This window comes from Papaver somniferum, unplaced genomic scaffold, assembly GCF_003573695.1.
Source record: "Papaver somniferum cultivar HN1 unplaced genomic scaffold, ASM357369v1 unplaced-scaffold_81, whole genome shotgun sequence".
NCBI lineage: Eukaryota > Viridiplantae > Streptophyta > Magnoliopsida > Ranunculales > Papaveraceae > Papaver > Papaver somniferum.
In genome coordinates this window covers 1,331,294-1,352,352 of record NW_020651082.1, presented here as the reverse complement: position 1 = coordinate 1,352,352, position 21,059 = coordinate 1,331,294, and the positions used below count along the sequence as shown (strand labels likewise).

The 21,059-nt window shown below is 37.0% G+C and overlaps 2 pseudogenes; one reads left to right on the top strand and one right to left on the bottom strand.

Moving 5' to 3' along the window:
• Window positions 1–1,467: 1,467 nt before the first annotated feature.
• Window positions 1,468–2,915, bottom strand: LOC113345606 (annotated as a pseudogene).
• Window positions 2,916–9,742: 6,827 nt separating this feature from the next.
• LOC113345153 lies at window positions 9,743–12,653 on the top strand (annotated as a pseudogene).
• The last annotated feature ends 8,406 nt before the right edge of the window (window positions 12,654–21,059 follow it).

The window sequence follows — 21,059 nt, the reverse complement described above, 5'->3', positions numbered from 1 at the left end:
CAGTAAAAATGTAAAAACACTTAATACCAAAAACAAGCACAACAATGCATCATTACATACTCATAAACATATGTTATGCATGATACATATTATTCATACGATTTGTTCTTATATGTAGTTGTATTACATACCTTCTACATTTTCTTTCCCCCCTTTTGTTTTTGGTGAAGGAGTAGCAGCTCTCAAGGCAACTGCTTTCTTTCCCTTCTCTTCCCCTACACCATATCAAATATGTAGTTAATGTATCTACCATGAACATGAAACAACTACATATCAAATACCAGAACATACTGGTAATTTTATAACTACATACTGATAACTACATATGAACCACAATTTACGGGGGTCGAGGGGGCAGCGCCCCCTCGTTATTAAGAATTATCTTCAGTTTGAACATTACAAACCTTCTTTCAGGAGCACTTTTGCTTTCCCCATTTTTACTTTTCCCTTTCCTTTTGGAGAAGGAGTAACAGCTCTCAGGACAAGTGCTTTGTTCCCCTTTGCTGGTGGTGAAGGAGTAGCAGCCTTTGTCGCTGTTTTTCCTTTTGCTTTAGTTGTTGCTGCTGCTGTTTTTCTTTTGCTTTTTGCTTCAGGAGCAGCAGCTGCTTTCTTTCCTTTGGTTTTTGCTGTTTTTGTAAACCAAAAGTTTTGTACACATTACATATTACAGGAAGATAATAATATGTAGCACACATATCAATTTGAGATGCTATCATTACATATCAATAACTACAAATTGCAGACAGCATATTGATATGTAGTACGGATACAAAACATATGAATCACACACTGCATGTGAATATGTTGTGTCAAATTACATACACAACAGATGAAAAACATGTAAAACATATGACTCACAGAGATGTTGTGTTTCTATTGAACAAAAAACATATGAATCACACACTGCATGTCAATATGTTGTCTCAAAATACATATACAACATATGAAAACATGTATATCAGACACTACATACAAATATCTAGTGATTCCATTGAGCATAGAAATCAAAAAGAAAAACGACAACAACTTACCTATTTTCTGATCGATATGTTTCTTCCTCTTTGTTGGTGAAGGAGTAACAACTTTACTCCTACTTCTTGTTATTGGTGAAGGAGTAACATCAGGGGGGTTTCTTCGGGGTTTGTTGTTGGTGAATCATCATCGTTTTTTCTTCTTCTTTTTGCTGGAGAAGAGTTTTCTTCTGTAATTTCTTCTGTAATTGTCCTCTTAATTTTTCTATTCAATACCATTTTCTCTCTTCAATTGAATGAAATGAAAATTAGGTCTGAAAATTAGGTTTTCTGTAACTGTTGTTGATAGATTTTCGATTTCAAATTTCGTTAATTTTTGTTGATGACCTTTATCGATTTCGTTTTCCTGTAACTGATTTCAAATTTCGGTAACTGAATTTGAAAGAAGGGAGAGAACTGAGAGAGAAGAAACTGAAAACTGAGAAGAAGAAAAAAGAAACTGAAATAATCCCGTGTTATGGGTATAAAGGTAATTGCCACTGTTTTTAAACATTTTTGGACCAGTGGATAATTTGTTTATCCCGCTGGACTACACAGTAATCCCGGGTCCGGTTCCAGGACTAAACAGGAAATTCCTCTTTCCCTTTTCAACAGGGTTCGATATCGGATCCGACCCGTTTTTCTGAAAACTAGTTCCTTCAAAATCTTCATAAAAAGCTCTGTTTAAAAGGGCTTCTAAAAAAAATAACAGACTTCTGGGGTTCTCAGTAAAAGATATATTTACATCGTAAGGCTGTAAAAGTAAAGAAATCGTTTTGTAGATTTTAACCCCCATTTGTTTGAGTTGAAGAGTTAAAGATCGGCTTAAAACTCGTACTGATGATCTAGATTCTGCAACTGAGTTAACAAACGATTCAATAACCTTATCATGATGATCACCTCTTTTCATAATCGTACGGTTCAGAAAAGTTGAATTGGTTGCCGCTGCTGCTGCCGTTGTTGTTGCTGTAGTAGTACTGTTACATACGTCGAGCCCTGTTTTCAATTCATGACAATAGATCTCAAGCTTATTAAGCTTCTTCTCTAACTCATTCAGAGTATTTTAATCTAGAAGCTTCTAGAATTGCTTCATCTCTTTTCTTTGTGGCTTGAATAAGTTTATGAGAAAGTTCCGCAACTGCAATTTTCCATTCTTCTTCTTTGATTGTTGTTGTTGATGATGTTTCAGATTTAGGACTTTTCTTGGTTAAATTTGAAATAATTGATTTTAAAATACCTCCATTAGGACTAGGATTCGTTGATGATGATGAAGATTTGTTGTTCATATCATATGGAATTACAGAGATTTTATCTCTAGATGTTGGAAGACACTTGTTACATGAAACAGTACGATCATCGGGGTCAATATCTGGGTATGGATTGTTTTTCTTTCTGGTTGAGTTTTTCTGGTGAAGTGGTGTTGCTGTATGTTGAAATGCTGGTGCTGGTGATGGTGACATGTTATTTTTTGGTCTTGGTGGTTTTGGTTTATCTTGTTTCGTTTGAGTTTGAGTTTGAGGTTTCGAGTTCACTTCTTCTTGATGTTTCATTTAAGTTTGATTTTCTTCGTTTTCTTCTACAACTTCAGGGAAACTGAGAGGAGTTTGTGAGGAGGTGGTGGTGGTGAAACGGAATTTGAAGATGAAGAAGGCATGGGGGTTGTGGTGATTGTGATGAGGAAATGAAGGAGTTCATAAGAATGAAAGAGAATGAGAATGGTAGCTGAAACTGAAAGAACGGAGTTAGCACCACTGAATATGTAAATGGGGAAATTTGGGTATTTGATTTTTTGAATTTGGAGTTTCAGTTTTTAATTTTATGGGCTGTTTTTCGTCGTGTTGTAATTATGATCTCACCATCCCTGGGGAGTTGATTCTTCCTTTTCTTCTTAAATTCTGAGTTTGTTTTCTTTCTTTTTGTGATTTTGTTTCTTTTTTAACTGAAAACTTTTTCTATATACTGGTTCCAACTTTTCTTGGTTCCCGTTTTGTATGATATTGATTTGGATAGTTCCAACTTTCAAATCATGAACTAACTCAATTGGTTAACAAGTAATGAAAACGGAGTTGGTAGTCTCTGTTGTCGTGGATACTCAGTTTTCAACTCTGGTTAGAAATTTTGAATCTTCAGAATTGTCTAGTTTTGGATACGAAAATCGATGTTTGATTACACTTTCTATCTTCAAAACTAATCAAAAGATAATAATGAGAAATTTGTGTTGGGTAGAGCAAAATTGTCGTAACGAAACCTCTTCGGTTAGGTCATGCATTGGCACCCGGATGATCTATATAATACTTTCATAACGTACATTTGAGTTGGCCAATCGAGAAATATACGTCCAAAAACATTGAGTTGGCCGATCGAGATGGCGCAAATGTTTAAGAAGACCATCTGTACCAGTGGTCTAGGTTTCTAGACTATGATCTCCTCGTAGAAAGCAAGACCAATTGATCTCCTAGTAGAAAACAAGACCAGTTGATTTGAGCAATATGCACGCACACAACTGGTTAATTACGGAGTACATGGTTTATTAGCTTAGAGCATCCACTGTCGGCGAGTATAACCAAATATTTGGGATGAGTTTCGAACGCTGTGGGGCTGACTAAAGATCAAAACCCAGACTGAGACTAAATTTCGGATCATATCTGGTCTCGACCAAATCCCAAATCCAAATATAGTCGGACGTACATTGAATGTCCGCTTATTATCGGGCGAGCAATAAAAATCCGTTTGTTATCAGGCGTAACTTCATTATCCGTTCTTTGATCGGGAATACATAAAAACTACGTTTTTCTCGGGCGTAGATATAATGTATCATCGGGCGTACTTTGATTTTTCTTCTGGTAGCATGCGGTGATTTAAATCACTCAAACATTCAGTGTACCTCCGATGAAATTCGGTTTAAATCACGTCTCACCTCCTTCGACTGTGAGGCCCGGCATGAGACTATGAGATGAGCATTCAGTTTATTTTTGTCCAGCTTGTCGAAAAGATATTTCCTATCATTTTTCAACGCAAACGAAAATGTGGAGTGCAACCGTGTCCATCCCTGAATACAGTAAGGCAACGTGCCTGCAATGTTTGTCACTTCCTTCTTAACATGTGTCTCAGACTCTCCGCTCAAAACATTAGTCCAGTACAAGTCCCTACCTCACAGTGCAAACCTATTTCGAACCAATAGGAAATATTGCATTCATGTGCCTCAGATTCTCCGCTTAACATGTGTCTCAGACTCTCTTCTTAACATGTTTGTCAACCATGCGGAGAATTAATTTGCGCCCCATCCAGGTGTAATTTTTTTTTACTTTCCAAAAGGCGGTGATATGAAATGCGCCTGATAAACGGGCGTGATTTAAAAACCCGTCCCATATGAAACGTGATTTATACTTATGCCCGATAACAGGCGTTAATATAATGTACGCCCGTCTCAAACGTAATTTATATATCCTCCCAGTAATCAAACGTAATTTATGTATCCGCCAAATTAATTTTATGCTCGACCAAATTTTGGTCTTTCATCCTAGCGTCACAAAACGGATTAAACCAAAATTTTGATCATTTTTTGATATTTGATCTTTGGTTTTAGTCGCACCACGGTGGATGCTCTTAGACATATATATAGTTGGTTTGGTCCAACCAATGTGTGGTAAATGACTAGTTACACCCTTAGCACCAAATTGTATAGTAAATCCAAAGAGTAAGACGAATACATTTTTGTGTTGGTTATCGATATAGACCTCACATGCATACATCACTTGTGCATATGACTTGGCTATCAAAAACTCTGGCCTCCTCTTCTCCCTGCAAAGTCAGCTTGGAGTGTTGCATGTTTTCTAAGGCACTCAAGTACAAAGACAAAATTTCCATACCCAACTAGGAAAATCCGTGAAAGACACTCATCTCTGAAATTTATCATTTTTACTGTATACTTTCGCGGTAGTTTCCAGTTTTCCACTTTGTTAGCCTTATTACTAATTGGGTTTAAAGACAAATGAGAATCAATTAGCTAGTTCAAATAGTTTGTGACTCGGTACGAACAGGTAGGATCTATCTCTCATTAAATTGGGACCTAAATCAAGTACATCCAGACCGAAATAGACCCTCAGAGTAGTTTCCTTGGGGGTGCAAACAGTGTCCTCTTCATTTAATCACCTACAACACGCTCTATTAATTGCACCACTAATGCTAACAAAGGCAAAATGAAAATAATACTAGTATTGTTGTACATCAATAAATTAGTCACTTGCTCTGAGCGCCAGGGTAACTGAAAAATGCAAGATCACCGGGCGAGCAAAAATAATTCTGATTTCGGAATTCTAACTTACCCTTTTGACATATTTTTTTCTTCTCGGTACAGATTGCTAAACAAGTGTATCGGGTAGAATTACATCTGTGTCCAAGTTCTGTAAAGAGGAACGTATCAGCAGGGGCATTAAAATCTGGCATCAAATCTCAGCTGCCCATATTAAATGAGACGAGACCCATATTTAATACAGAGAGGGGAAAAGAAGAAACAAGGCATTAGGAGTGGCTCCGGATTACCTGTCCGGTGTCTCTTCGTGTTCCAGTGTTAAAAAATTGATATGTGTCCATTCATATTTACCTTAAATACAAAATCTGTGAACAACTACTATATTGAGTAATTAAAGGAAAAAAATTAAAAAAGAACAAGTAATCTATCGAAATACACATACACCGTAAAATGAAACCAAAAAGTGTTCTGTGTTCCATGATCTTCTAACGGGAATCTTCTATTGAGAATCTTCAAGTAAATTCAACATCCTCAATGGAAATAGGCAAACCAATGGTGATCAAATACTTGAACGTGATGGACTATTAAGCAACACTAGTACTGATCAAGCTCATCATCCAGATGAAGATTTCATAGTTTGATCTTTTTTTAGCTTTGAAATACAAATTGGTTCTGATAGCATTTTATACTAATGGACAATGTTACAGACCATTAGTTACTACCAAAAATTAACCCATCAGGATGATGATTAACTATTACTTTGGATTTTATATAGTGATCATGGTAATGGCAGACTCGACGGAAACTAACATTTCTGGGAGTTCGAGAATGTGTATTTTGTTCTTGACTTAAACTAAAGATATTCCGGTAACAGTCTTGAAAATTCAGGATAATGAACTGCACATGAGTGTAACGGGATGACGGAGATTTCAGTTCCTTGAAACATAACTGAGGAGAAAATATATGATTTTCAACCAAGAATGGTAAGCCAAGATATCTTTGACTAATTTTTCCTTTCATTACTCAAATTCCTAACTGTTCAACGATTTCATATGGGAAGTAAGTATTAGTAGACACATGTCGACTATTTAACGATGGGACACGAAGAAACACCGAAAAGGGGGACAGGTGATCCGAACCCTTAGGAATGAATGAGTAAGGGAAGCTAAGATCGGTAAAGATGGTGGCATTGTGCATGTGAATTCATTTACACAGAGGTAGTCAAACGAGATTTTGACGGACTTCCATAGATTTTTAATTTGACCGACTCCCGGAAATTCTCTGAAAATCTGGAGATTTTTAGGAACTTTCTGAGAATATTTTAGGGAGTCTTTGTGACTTGTAGAGATAAAAAAAATAAAATTGGAAGGGAAAAGTCAGTCAGGGTCCAAGTTATCCGACCCCAGCACAGTCAACTGAATACTATTCATCTTTCTCTGCTGCTGTCAAGTATTTCTAACTGAATGACTATTCTCTCTGTGTGGCTGCAACTTGCATTACCGTGTGCCCTCAGTCTACCTATCCCTATTAACGTGTCTGGATCGCAATTGCCTGATCAGTACTGGTGGCATATTTGGACCCAATTTAATCATGTTCATGCAGGAGAAAAGAAATTATGACAACGGCATTGAAAATGCCAAAGATGCAGCCAACACGAAATAAGGATTTGTAAACAATTCGAGCTGTTAAGTGAGGAACCGACGTTAGGTGGCAAGAATAGTAAGCGATGCTGACTAGTGTACCACTACCAGGACGCACAATAAGAGAGACGGATTCATAGCGGTACCAAAAGTTGGCACTCAAGAAAGTTGACATGTATCCGGATAACTAGTGCGTTTTTTTGTTTTTGGCCTTGTAGGGTTGGCGTTTGACCTTTTGGATCGATCAGCCGTTACATAATTTGTTGTGTCTTTATCCCGAATCAATCCGCAATGAGATCTGGTACGTGGGCCTATGCAAACAAAACAGTTCCAAGTTTGCCTGATTCTATCTGTTTGGCCATGAGAAATTTTTTGTAATTTGCACAGAATATCAGGTTGATTTCGGTGAGGAAGGGTTGCCTTTCGGAGGATCGGGTCAGATGGCACGTTCACATCACCCACATTTAGGGCAAGGTATCCTAGAATGTGCACCCAAGAAAAAATTCCCTGCAATGTAGCACATTTAGGATCAATCTCTTCCATTTTGGATTTTAGGTTCAGTGATCTTTCCTTTCGTCAAGTTTTTTAAGATACTCTCTTTATTTCAGTAAAAATGTTATATTTTTCATTTCTTCGGTTTGGCCCTAAAACAGAGAGATAGTATATCTTAGGAAAGAAAATTTAAGTGAACTAATGGTGCGAGATACTAGAGAGTTGATGGTCTCATAAAGCTAGCTTGGGTGCTCACTGCTCAGTGTTTGACTGTTTGAGCTTTTGAATTTTTACTGCTAAAACAAGAATTATTGAACCATGGGAAACTGTAAAATTTGTGCGCCAAGTCCAAAACGTCGTTCTCTCCCCCGGCATTGTTATCTGGCCTGATTATGCAAGTGGAAGTGGTCATCTTATAATCCTCAAGTCAACGCTAAGAGCATCTCCAATGCAAGAGATAAAAGTATTAAATTAGTATGACACATAAGATTTAAGACTTTTTTCACCGAAGTTCCATCTCCAATGAAAAAGTGAAGGTCATAGAAAAAGATGACATGGCTAAAGTGGAGGTAAAAGAGAAAGTCTTATTTAGACTTCCTTCATGACCTTGAGTCATAAGTCCACATCATCTTTTATCTCTAAATTTAAATAAAAAATGTTAGATAAGACCTTGATGATTGGAGATGAAATTTTAGATAAAGAGTGTTATCTTTATTAATTTTTGTCATGTAGTAAGTGACCAACAACCAAAAAGTATAAATAAGACCTCTACATAGGATGACCTTGACCTCTAGCATTGGAGATGCTCTAACAGACAAAGAAAAAATATACTACCAAAATGTTGGTTTCTTATGTCATTTGGTACGTCAATGCCACCATACAATATTTATGTTATTTAATCTCCTAATCAAACTCCACTTAAGAAGCAAGTGTCCGCACTCCGCAGTGCCAAAGCAGTTGAAGTGGCCAATAGATGCAGAATTAATTTGAGAGTGTAATGTTTGGTTTCTGAATCGATCGAATTGATCATCAAAAAAAGGCAAGCAAGATAATAGGCTGTGATCTTTTTTAAATGGGGAAATTAGGGGAGATCCAAAATAAATAATATTTTCATTGTCAGATCCACAATTAATTTTTGGTACCGTGACACGCATAATTATATGAAATTATTATATAAATCAATACATAATTCATTATGCATATTATCTTTTCAGAGTCGTGGAATGTAGGAAATCAATACATAATTGAGAAATATTTGAAGTAATATGGAAAACTAAGAGTTTGCACGAATGTAGGAAATCAAGAGTCGTTGAATAATAATAAAATAAGGAAAAGTGAGGAGGCGTGGTACTGGCCCCGACCACAACATGGACGGATGGTGGGCCCAGCCGTGCACCATTTTTTATAGATCTCTATATATCCACATTCGTCCATATTTTAGGATGCTCGTTCGTGCGTTATTACTAAGTACACTCGCACTATTTTCTCGGAGTTTACTCGTTGGTGGCCCATTTTCATAGGAAGTGAACATCTATTACTAAAACATGGAATTTAACTGATAAAAACCATGAATTGAAGTAATAAAATATTGTGATGAAGATAAAATATTTTCTAGGAAATCAATTAGTGAATATTGCACTAGAATTAATTATTTGATATCTCTATACTAGCAGGCAATCTGTCCAGGAGCATTATATTTATTCGAGAGTCAAGATATAAGATAGTAGAGGCATCATTCTCGTTATGAATGTGTAATTCTGCATACTCAGAGAACATTAGCGACATCCTGAAGACGTTATTGCTTTATACTAGTGGTGAATCCATGTAGAGTCATCCAATCATTCTCGATTCTATACAGAATTGAGTACTGGAATTGCTCAGTATAGATAATAAAATATGCAAAATATTGGAAGCTCAGCTGAGAGAATTTAATAATGACATTCATGCATGATATAGAAAGGCTGCACGCTCGGTCATAGATCATCGTGATTCTTATATAGTATGAATTCTATATACTCGTCTGAAGCTAGGTCAGAAATACACAAACTTATGATTTTACGATTTTAGTTCTCGTCAAAAATCCACCGTCAACACCACGGTAACTAAATAGTTTATTATTCTAAGATGCCCCTCAAGAACACACCCTAATCATTTTGTATGCCTCGAAATCGTGAGGTATATGCCTCGAAACAGGCTTCTCCTCCATAGAGGAGTGTACCCATAACTAGACTCTCGGCGTACACTCTTTTTTTTTTGGTATGATGGGGGTACACTCAAAATCCGGACCGGCCCTTTTAACACAAACCAAACAGATACGAGGAGACAAATCGACACGTATTCTGCGGACCTCTGATATCGCGTAATACCTCTCCTTTTACTAAGAACATTCTTTTTTTCCATTCGTCTACTTAAAACCTGAAACTGAAGATTCAAAAAATCAAACAGTTATCTAGATTGTTCCTCTTTGTTTTACATTTAAAAAAACCACCAATATCCAAGGGTTTCTTCTTCCGTTTAGAGTCGCGTCTCAGCTGCAACTATTTTCTTCGTATAGTTCATCTAAGGTAATTTCTTACTCATCATTTTATCAAAATTTCCGAATTTATAGGGTTTACTTTCGTCAATAGATCTCGATTGCTATATATTCATTAATTGGTTTGATCAGTGATATTGCATAGGATCAGTTATTTTAATATGTGGAAAATTAGTTTCGAATTTTTGAAGATCGATTTTTTCAGGTTTAGAGAATTATGTTCGTGGTTTAAATTTTGAAGATTAATTCTGGTTGTTTTAAATATCCTGAAATGTTTTTTTTGAGGGAATTGAACGTAGAATTTGATATTAAATTATGTTCCGTGTTTGTGGGTGGTGGTGATTTCTCACTTAGCTTTTGATTTGAAATTTGTTTTAGATTAGGGTTTAAAAAATGGATAGAGGTAGAGGAGGAAGAGGAGGTGGTAGAGATGATTTCTTTGGAGGAGGATTTGGTGGAGGCTTTGGAGGCGATCCGTTTGCTGGAATTGGAGGTTTTGGAGGTGATCCGTTTGCTGGAATGGGAGGTTTCGGAGGGCATCAGAGTTTAATGGCTAGTTTCTTTGGAGGAAGAGATCCTTTTGATAGTCCTTTCTTCAATCGTCCATTTGGTGGTGGTCGTGGTAACAGTATGTTTGGTCCTAGTATGTTTGGGCAAAGCATGTTTGGTGAAAGCATGATTGGTCCAAGCATGTTTGGCGCGAATGGTGGAGGTGCGCCTAGAGATGCGCCTGCTTCGGGATTTATTCAGAATGTGCCTGTGCAAGAAAATAAACAGGGAGGAGGATTGGTTATTCAGGAGATAAATTCAGATGATGAAGAGGAAGAGGCAAAACAAGAGGTTGATGAACAGAAGGACAATCCGAGAAAGCATTCTAGGTCAAGTAAAAAGCATATGTTGAAGACCCAGATGATGCAGCTGAAGGTGCAAATATCTGCTTATACTTACTGTATTCATTTGGAATTGTATGTTTAGTTTCTCTGTCTTGTGAAATTGAAGAATTGGTTTGATTTTCGCAGGGAGGAAAAACAAGCTTTTGCAAAATAGGAATGGACACAACAGGGTGGATAGCACACAGCCCCAGACAAAAAGTTTCTCATACCAGAGTTCAACTGTAACTTATGGTGGTGTAAATGGCGCGTACTATACATCCTCCACTTCAAGGAAGATGGTCGGTGATGGGGTTAGTTGATTTGTGTTGTCTGTGTCATTCTTTGTAGTTCTGTTTCAAGTTTCTCAGGTTCTAATACTGTTTGAGTGCAAATCAGGTGGTGGTAGAGGAGAGTAAGGAGGCTGATACAACTACCGGCAAAGCTTCTCACAGGCTCTCTAGAGGAATTCGCGATAAGGTACTTGTTGGATGTGCTGTTCTAGTTATTTTGCTTTCATACTTCATTTAGGGAACAGCTTGTGACATTGGGATGAACAAATTTTCTCAAGTCTTTTAATATTTTTTTCTCTGCCATGCAATACATACTGAAAATACGGGATATTGTTGTACAGAAATGTAAATATCATATTTTAGTAGACTGTAGAAAACAAATGCGTCGAACTAGCAAATCATCCAACAGTGTGTATGTATAGATCCTAAATCACACGCAACGTTGATTTCTATCTTGTTGTATCCCTTGCCTAATGCTGAGTTAGCACACCTTTAACATGCGAGAAAGTGCTATGAGGGAGAGTAATTTGCTACTAAAAAAGTAACCCACTTTCCTCTTTGGCTTTTGCCTTCATGTTGTGGAGTTCCCCATGACATCCCCAAACTGTCTCATACCTAGTAGATAGAGTGCCTGCATCTATGATGTGTTGATATATGAGTTTCCTTTTTTGTTGGCATTATGTTCTTTGATTGTTGTTGTACAATTTAAAGATCATTTATCTAATCTTTTGCAACCTCCTTTAGGGTCATTCTGTGACTAGGAAGCTCAACCCCGACGGGAAGGTGGACACTACGCAAACTTTACACAATCTAGAAGAAGGTATGCTCCTGAAACATGGGTTTGATGGCTAATTGACTATCATGCTTACATGGGGTTTAATATTCACCTGAAACTGATGAATTTCACTTTGCCAGATGAGCTTCCCGTCTTCGAAAAAGCTTGGAATGGTACCGCTAGGAAGCATTTTCCCGGCTGGGGTGAGGAGGGGTTTAGTATGCAGGCAGATAATGGTAAGAGCTTTCTGATAGGGTATTTCCAGCGATTTCTCTTCTCTCCTCTTGACTTTTATGTTTTACTCATGATCTGTTTGATTCATGGTTTCTCTATTAATAGCCAGATAAGTAAGTGTGGCTTCGATGCTGTTGTTCAACGTTCCTTGGTCATTATCTGAGCTTCTTTCAACAGAGCAGCCACAGAGGAGCAACCCTGAGGACTCGGGAACACGTGTAAGAGGCGGTTCTTCCAGGGGAAGAAACTAAGCAGTCTCTCTCATGGAAGGTGCAGATGTGTAACCATGTTGCTCTCTTGGTTTACATTTAAGTTCTGTTTATTGTGACAGTGTTCCATTTAGTTAAGGTCACCATCCCTTATATGAGGATGTATTGTCGACATTATATGTAGAAGGTGTGTGTGTGTAGGTAGGTAGGTATAGGTAATTACTCGTTAATCGGTGTTATACTGCCCTTTATCAGTGTCAAAGAAATAGGTTTTTTCGACTATGTTGTGGAGAGAGTTCTCTTATATGAGAACCTCGTAATATGAGCATGTGTTGTTTTTACCTTTTTTCTGTTCTTGTCTAAAGCAAATATGTAGTAAGGCGTGCTTTGTGACTGTTCTTGTCCAAAGCAAATCTGTAGAATGAGTGTTCTTGGAAAATGGTTGAAAACAAGCAGGTGGGCTTGCTTGTAGTAAGTACACCAGCTTGTCTTAAGGGTTTGGGGTTTTCCAGATGTAGGGTTCCTAATTGGGTTGGCCGGGAAGGGCGACTCGCTTATTGTTCTGCAGAGGTAGATATCAGTGGTCTGCCTTCGCAAGGCAAAAATAAAAACAGAAATGTCCAGGACAAAATTGATGTGATTTTAGTTATTAATGTGTATGACAGAGATTTTTTTGGGTGGAAACTAGAAAATGGTCGATGCTATTCCTGGTCAGTAGTTCGCTATAGAAAGTGGCTATGCATAGTAAGGGACTGTGGCACATCTGTGATGGAGAGAGATTAATTTTTTTTTACTTGGTGGGAATCTACAGCTCGACCATCTGTCAGGGGATGAGGCCGCCTCGGTAGAGCTGCTTGTTTTCCTCTAGATCCAAGTATAGTCTGTTTGCCTTGTGAATATCTAGTGTCGTGAAGATTTTGGATGATTGGTTCACTGTGTAAAGTTTGGGTTGCAGTAGAAGGGACATGTTTCCCTTCTATGTAAACTTGGGTTACGTGGCAAATTTAGGATCATAGTGGTAGAGTTGGTGTAGGTGGTGAGCTACGGCCTATGTTGCACGGACACTCCAAAAAAATGTCATAACCGTCTCGGACACGCAAAAGGATACGACATGGTTACGACACTTGATGGACATGCCACATCATGTGTCGTGTCAAAATTGATATGGGATACTTTACGGACACCAATTAGACATTTTTGGAATAAATGAATCATTTTGGATAAGAAAATCATAACAAACTAAATTTAATGCTAATTTATTTTTATTTCGGAGCATTATTCATGAAAAACTTAACTATTATTACATTATTATTAATTTATATTATTAGTAGTCAAATATTTTAAAAATAAGAGATTATTTTGTTGTGTAAATTGTGATAATATTTAATTTTAACGATATGAGTAATATATATATAACGTGTCCTCGCAACCCGTTTTTTTAGATTTGACGTGTTCCTGTAACCGTGTCGTGTCGTAACCGTCTCCCGTGTCCGTGTCCGTGCAATACAGGCTACGACTTTTTCTCAGAGAAGCCTGCCCATCTAAAGTTCTCCGGTTGAGTCGCATTTCTTTGCTTCGTGGGTTCTCCGGAAGTGTCGTCTCTACTGTGGCCCTCGTAGTTACATCTGCTTCCCGTTAGCGAGGTTGAACGCAGTTCAGGCTGCTGCGGTTTAGTTGCAGCTTTTGTTTAAAAATAGAAGCACCAGTCTGTGCCCAAGTGAAAAACATTCTAGACGGATTCGGAAAAGAAATATTTTCAGAACCGAATCAAAATTTCCTTTCCTCCTCGATGAATGCCGGTGGATCCCGCCCCACAGCCTCTAGGGTCCACCTTCTGTATCTACTGTCTATATGGTTTTCGTTATATCTTGGGGACGCTTGGGGAAGCACTAGTATCTCGTAGCGAATAATGCCGGACGAACTGTAAAAAGGAAGGGGACGCTTCGGGAAGCACTAGTATCTCGTAACGAATAATGCCGGACGAACTGTAAAAAGGAAGAAACTTTTTAAAGCCGATTCCAAATTTTCTCTCCAAATACGGGTCTCGGTTTATCGGTTGACCTTGCTCCCAAACACCAAGGGTACCTTTTGTGTTTTGTCAGATTTTTTTTTTCCTCTATATATTTTTTTTTTCAAGCATGAAATTTATTGAACAACTTAAAGGCTCTTATAAGAGGGTATATATCCAAAGATTTAGATACATATGGATTGGTATGCAAGGGCAATTACACGAGGATATATGATATCAAAAGACTCGAATACAAATGGATTGGTACGCTGAAGAATAAACAAAACATGGCGGTGCACTATAGGGCGACTACTTATCTCCGGATTTGAATTGCAGCAAGTGTAGATGTTGGAATGGATGAAGATGTCGATAGTCTGTATGCCTTTTTGTTATGGTTTGGGGTTGGTTTCTATTTTAATTTTATTATGACGAAAAGAAAGTTACTGATAAAGGGCAGTGAAGTCCCATGCCTTCCATATACGAGGACTTTGAATTCTGCTTCCTGTTTTATTTTAGCAAGTAAGATGCGATGTAAGAAGTCTTTGGAATTTATAAATCTTACAACTAGCTTTTTCAAAAGTTTTGATCTTCAAAAGAAGCTAGTTTACTTCGGAGTTGGTCTTCCAAACTAGTTTTTCTCTGGGGAAATTATGCTAAGGCCTAATCCATGGATAACTCATAATATGAGGTCCCTAGTTAAAAGAAGTTTAAATTTAAGCCCCGAGTTATTAAAAGACATCCATACACTTTTATATATTATCAAACCCGAAATTAAATAAAGTTTAAATTTAAACCCAAAATATTATAATATAGTAAACATGATGTCACAACCATCTTTACCGACCCGCAATCACCATCACCACCAACTCCGACGACCGCTGCCACCAACCATCACCTCCGACAGCCACCACCATCTCCCACCAACAATATATGGATGTGTAACCAGAAGTTACACATGCACATGACATGTGTATCCAGAAGTTACACATGGTGTTAGAGCATTGCTCGGTTGAACCCACCATGCGTTGGTATGTCAACTGTGGTTGTCATATTTTAGTGAATCAAACCTCATATTAAGAGTCGTTTGATTTGAAATAGAGTTAAACTTCGTATAGGTTATCTTGAAAGCATTAGGATATGAGACATTACAAGTATTGCGAAGTCTTGAAGATGTGAAGAAGTACGGAGCTACAACAACAACAATCATCCTTCCACTTGAGGTAAGTGATATTTGACTTGAACTGTTTCATTCGCTAACGTATCTTTCAAGTCGTGCATATTGAAAACATAACTACGAGGCATGTTTGAACTCTAGATAGACATAGTATTAAGGAATACAATACGAGGTTTATTGCTTAACCATTAAACTTTGTATATAAGACATCGCCATAATCATTTGAATGCTATTGTGATTATGTATGGGTATAAGGTGAGGATTTCATCCTAGGGAAAAATGTTTACATGTGTTCTAAGGAAGTAAGTTCATAGACTTGTTTTGTGAACCGAAAAGGAAATTGTCGGGCGTTATTGGTTTTGTTATTCATTGCATATCTTATGAACAACCAATATGTGTGATAGAGTAGAACCGCTCACAACTTGTTGTGTTCTTGGTAGAACTAATTCACAAAGGCCTGACTTTTGCATTGGTAGAACTTTTATTAGTAAAACCAATCTTAAGTAATCACCTTGGTATGATCAGATATTAACTGCCATGGGAAAGAGAACCGATCCTTGTAAGGGGGTGAAGGGAACCGATCCTAGTAAGGGTTGAAGGGGAACCGATCCTTGTTAGGGTGCAGTACATCCAAGAGGAACCGATCCTTGTATGGGGTGCAACACATTTATAGAAGAAAGGGGAACCGATCCTGTGAAGGGGTGAAACACATATGAGTTAGATACCATATATATGTGGGGAACCGATCCTAGTACCTAGTCAACCATATCTCTTGTAATCTAGTGTGACTATGCTTAGTACTCTCATAGAGGTAGAACCGAAACTTGTTTTGGTAGAACCACAAGCCCATGATTGCGATTGAATGTTTGGTTTGATCAATCACATAGTTCTTGAAGTCAGATGAACCAATTCTAAACTTGTTTGGAAGTGTGTAAATCGGTTTCAAGATTGTAAGTGTGAAAGAGAACTTACAAAGTTAAATATGTCGACAAACTTTGAACACGTGCTGAATGCGTATTACTATAATTGTTCAAAGAATTCCTTAAAAGGATAAATGGAAGAGAATCCCAGGATCGAAACATATAAGTTAAGAATCTTTTAATTAAGGTTATTAATTTATCTTGGAAGAAAACTTATGGAATTGGTAATGTGCATTTAAAATTACATTTTCCAAGAGATTTCGATTGTATTTTTGGACAGAGCATTTCCAGGAATTATGAAAACCGAATATGTGCATTTATGAATATCTTGAGAATATTTTCGGTTTTGGAAATTCCTTGTGTCCAAACTTCCTTGTCTATAAATACCGAAGTTTGCCTTCACTAGCAAACTAATCCTTCGTAACAATTTGACTTCGTACAATTGTTACTGGTGTAGCCGCCTATCGGAGAGGAGAGTAATCTAATTAGGTGAAATCTCTTACGACCACTCGTTTTAAAGTCTTCTTTGGGATTGAGAAGCTCTAGAGCGCGACCCGTTGGTGGGAAACTAGATAATTGCGGTTTATCTTTGTTTTCGATTGATTTGATTGACTAACGGTGGTTGAAATCTGATTGCACCTAGTTTTTTTATGCTTTAGAATCTTCTCTTCTGATATAAGATTTACTCAAACTAGTTCAGAGTTTCGACAGGATCTTTAGACTGTTATTAGTTCTAAAGACGATCTTGTGATAATCTATGTTAACAACTCCGTTCTGTGTGTGATTGATCACAAGAAGATTAAAGTGATTGTGTGCAGGTGTTTATTGAAGATCAAAGAAGATTTGAAGACAAAGAAGATATTGAAGATCTGACTTGGGTTTATAATCTTTGGTGGGCACAATATTTGTTTGGGAAAAGAGGATCCAATTGATAATCGGTTTATCCTTGTGGTAGATTTGATTGATTGATTGAAGTAGATCGGCATCAACACGATTCCTTGAGATTAATGTGTTTTTGGCTTAATCTTAACCGATTACCTTCGGGATTGAACATGAGATCTAGACCTGACGAAGGAGTTTATGTTAAGTAAACGAAGAGCCTTTGTCCGACTCATATCACTTGGTTGAATAGAGTTGTTACCAGAGATTTCTTGTTCCTTTACTGTTTGGAATACGAATCAATTGGATTGTTCCAAGTGCGTGACTGAGGTCGGAGGCGTGGGAATACAGACGAATTAGGTATACTATAGAGTTAGGTACTTGGTCTCAACTATACGAAGTTAGTGTAATTTTGTGTAGCGGCTTAATCCTAAGAGTATTCAATTTGACTAGGTGCCAGGGTTTTTGCATTTGCGGTTTCCTCGTTAATTGTTGTGTCATTTACTTTATATTTCCGCATTATAATTGTTTTATTATTATTAAAGTAAATCACACAAACGTTAATATCCTATTACTTGATAAGTCCTATTGTTTGGTTAAGTCCGAACCTTTTTATCAAGTAACACACTTTTTTGTTTTATTGTCTCAATCTTGTATCCATAGACGATCACACAGAGTGTAAACCGATTTGTTGTATTGTCTCGATCTCGCATCCATAGACAATCACTTTCGGGGGACTTATAGGTAGAAAAGTTTTTGTTTGAGGTATATTTGGGTACCCTCGCCTTTTCAATTGGTATCAGAGCATGCAAACACGAAAAGATCTAATCTGTGTTTGGTGCGATCCAACCTATAAGAGTTGAATCTAATGAATGATTCAGTTAACGTAAAGCAAGACATCAAGAGTTCTGAATTAAACTTGATGATGGCATCTACGAATCAATATATGAAGATATCATCACTACAGTCTCTACTAGACAAGTTAACCTTTTTAATAATGTAGAAACTGATGGCGACGGGAAAATAAGTCTACAAGAAAGGCTAGATGAAATTTCGGATGATGATGACTCATATTTGAACAAGAAATAGAAGAGGATATCAGAATACTCTAAACTACTAGAACCTTTGAAAAATGAAAAACCGAGAACTTCGATTTTCTTGGTTTTGACTCCTCTTTGTCGTGAGAACAATAAATTGAAGAAGGTTTTTCAAGGTTATTATATTGGTTTCCAAAACCGTGAATATCTTCTTAAAGATCGTACAAACGATATAAATTCTAAGAAATTAGAATGTGAAAATCTTCGAAGAGAACTGTTTTTGTCGGAAAAGAAACATGCTGAATTGGAAGATATGTTTAATTCTCGACAAGTACAGGGTCTTGAAGAAAAATCCAGTGCTAGTCTCTCTCAAAAAAATTGCTAGAGAAAGAGCGTGAAGTTGCTCTTGAAAAAATTCACTTATTGGAAGAGAAACTTGTTGAATCTGATGCAAGGGTTAACTATCAACAAAAGAGTTTCGAAGAGAAAGAAGGTGTATATCTCCACAAGAAAAACGCCTTGAAGCTGATCTAGCCAGTGCTCTTGATAAAATCAAGATGTTGGAAGAAGAAAATTTGGACCTTAAAAAGTCCAATGCTAGCTCAAACAATTTAACCTCAATGTTAGAAGCAAGTAGAAATCATCGTGATACACGAGGATTGGGCTATTAGGGAATAATGCTTCAAATATTAGCAAAGAGGTAAAAAATTTTAAAGCTACAAATTCTTCTCAATCAGAGGCTTCCAATGATGAAAAAGATGCTCCTATCTCTTGTAAAGAAGAAAAGTCTGTCAAGCCTAAGAATAGTGCTCAACCAGCAGTAATCAAAGAGAGCACGTCTGCTAAGAAAAAAAAGAAGAAGAACATTCATCGAGCTCCAATGCAAGATGATCCACAAAAAGGTAACACTAAAACGCATACTTCGTATTTATGCTAAGCATTATTTTTATTGTGGTAATATAGGACACTGGCTATGGGGATGCAAAGTTCGTAAGATGCAAGATGCACTTTTTTGTATCAAATGAATTGGCTAAGTTTGCTTCTCATAAGAACTGAGATCGTTATTGTCCTAAGTTTAGGCAAAAGAATTATTATAATGATAGTTCGAATTTTGCATATCATTCAACAAGGTCATCTCATAAAAGACCCGAATATACAAAGACATATAACTTTCTAAATGCAAAAACAAGATCTGATGTTCCAAATTGGAGAAAGGGTATTTCGCAAAATATTTAAAAGGACGATGTTCCTAATGGTATTGTGAAGGAGAAAGTTTCTCCAGCGAGACCCAACTCTAAATGGGTTTCTAAGTCCTCCATAGCCAAGAAGGAACCAAAAGTTAGTCATAAGAATGACTCTCAGCTATTAATTATTGGTGACAATAATTGCAAAAGTCTTCTTGAAAGGCTAAAGAAAGACATTATGTCTGAAAACTCTTGTACCAGTAAAGGTTGTGATAATAACACTCTACATCACAAGTCAAAGAAGAAAAACAAGAGATGGAACAAGAGAAAACAAACCAAGCAAGAGGTCAAGAATGATGATTCATCTTAGTCACTCGTGACGAACAAGACAAGGATCAACAAAACACAACCTAGTTGTGTTAGAATGTGCATGCTCACCTTAGTGCTCAATCTTTTAAAGGTGAGGAAGCACATGATCTTGATTATTATATGACTAATTAGCATCTTTAGGGAGATTTATCTTCTATACTCATACCTTATCTATCTATATTTGAGATTTTTATAGAAATGGTAATTTTGAGTTAATGATGTTGATATCTACTGATCATATATGTGTAGCTCTTGCTTTTGTGGTCAAGACGAGCCAAAAATCACTGAATTCAGACATCGTATGCAAAAGTTATGTCGAAAACAATTTAGTGTTGTGATCCGTCACAAGAACACTTTGGGGGAACCGATCCTAGTGAGAGGTCCCCTTACGAAGAAGTTTAAAAACTGTTTTGCACATAATTTCTTCGTCCGAACTCGGTTTTGCGTCGTTTTCGCAATTCAATTTCCTACAGGACTGAGGTAATTGCAATACTTGATTTTATGCTGAATATTTATGGTGTATTGCAAAGTAATTTATGAGATGTATGTTTTCAGTTTTACTACTTTAATGTTCGATCTCATGTGTGAACCCTCATGGTTTGGGTGACTTTTTGATTTAGCGGGATTAAGTTCCAACCCAAGTAGGTAGGCTTCATCAAAGGATTATGAGGGGTTCAGAAACAGTATGTCAAAAAGTCATAATATGTTGAATCGGTTTTTAGTTTAGCATAAAAACATATGTGTTTCGACGGTTTTCGACTTTTGCTTACAATAGTTCAAAACCGGTTTTCAACCTTTCTTTGGTAAAGGTTGAGGTGTGTTGTTATTCTTTTTTCTTTCGCATAAGGATGACAATGAGAGGTGATATTTCGTTATAGATCCTCCCCGAACGAAGATGCAATCATATTGGAGGAGTGGATGCGAAATTGAGGTAACAATGTTGTTAGTTAATTGTTTTCCTGATTAAGAAAATCCTGAGTTTATATTATATATATGTATTGCTTTTGCTTAACGAAATTTAGGTGCAATTGATTTTTATTCCATGATATGTGTGTGAATGTGTGTTTCAATTGATTCATGTTAAGAAAAACTATTGTTATCTTGCTTTATTGTGTGGTATCAATCGTTTAGGCTTACGAAAGTGCGGTACAATTGATATGTTTGTGATTCAATTGGTTCCA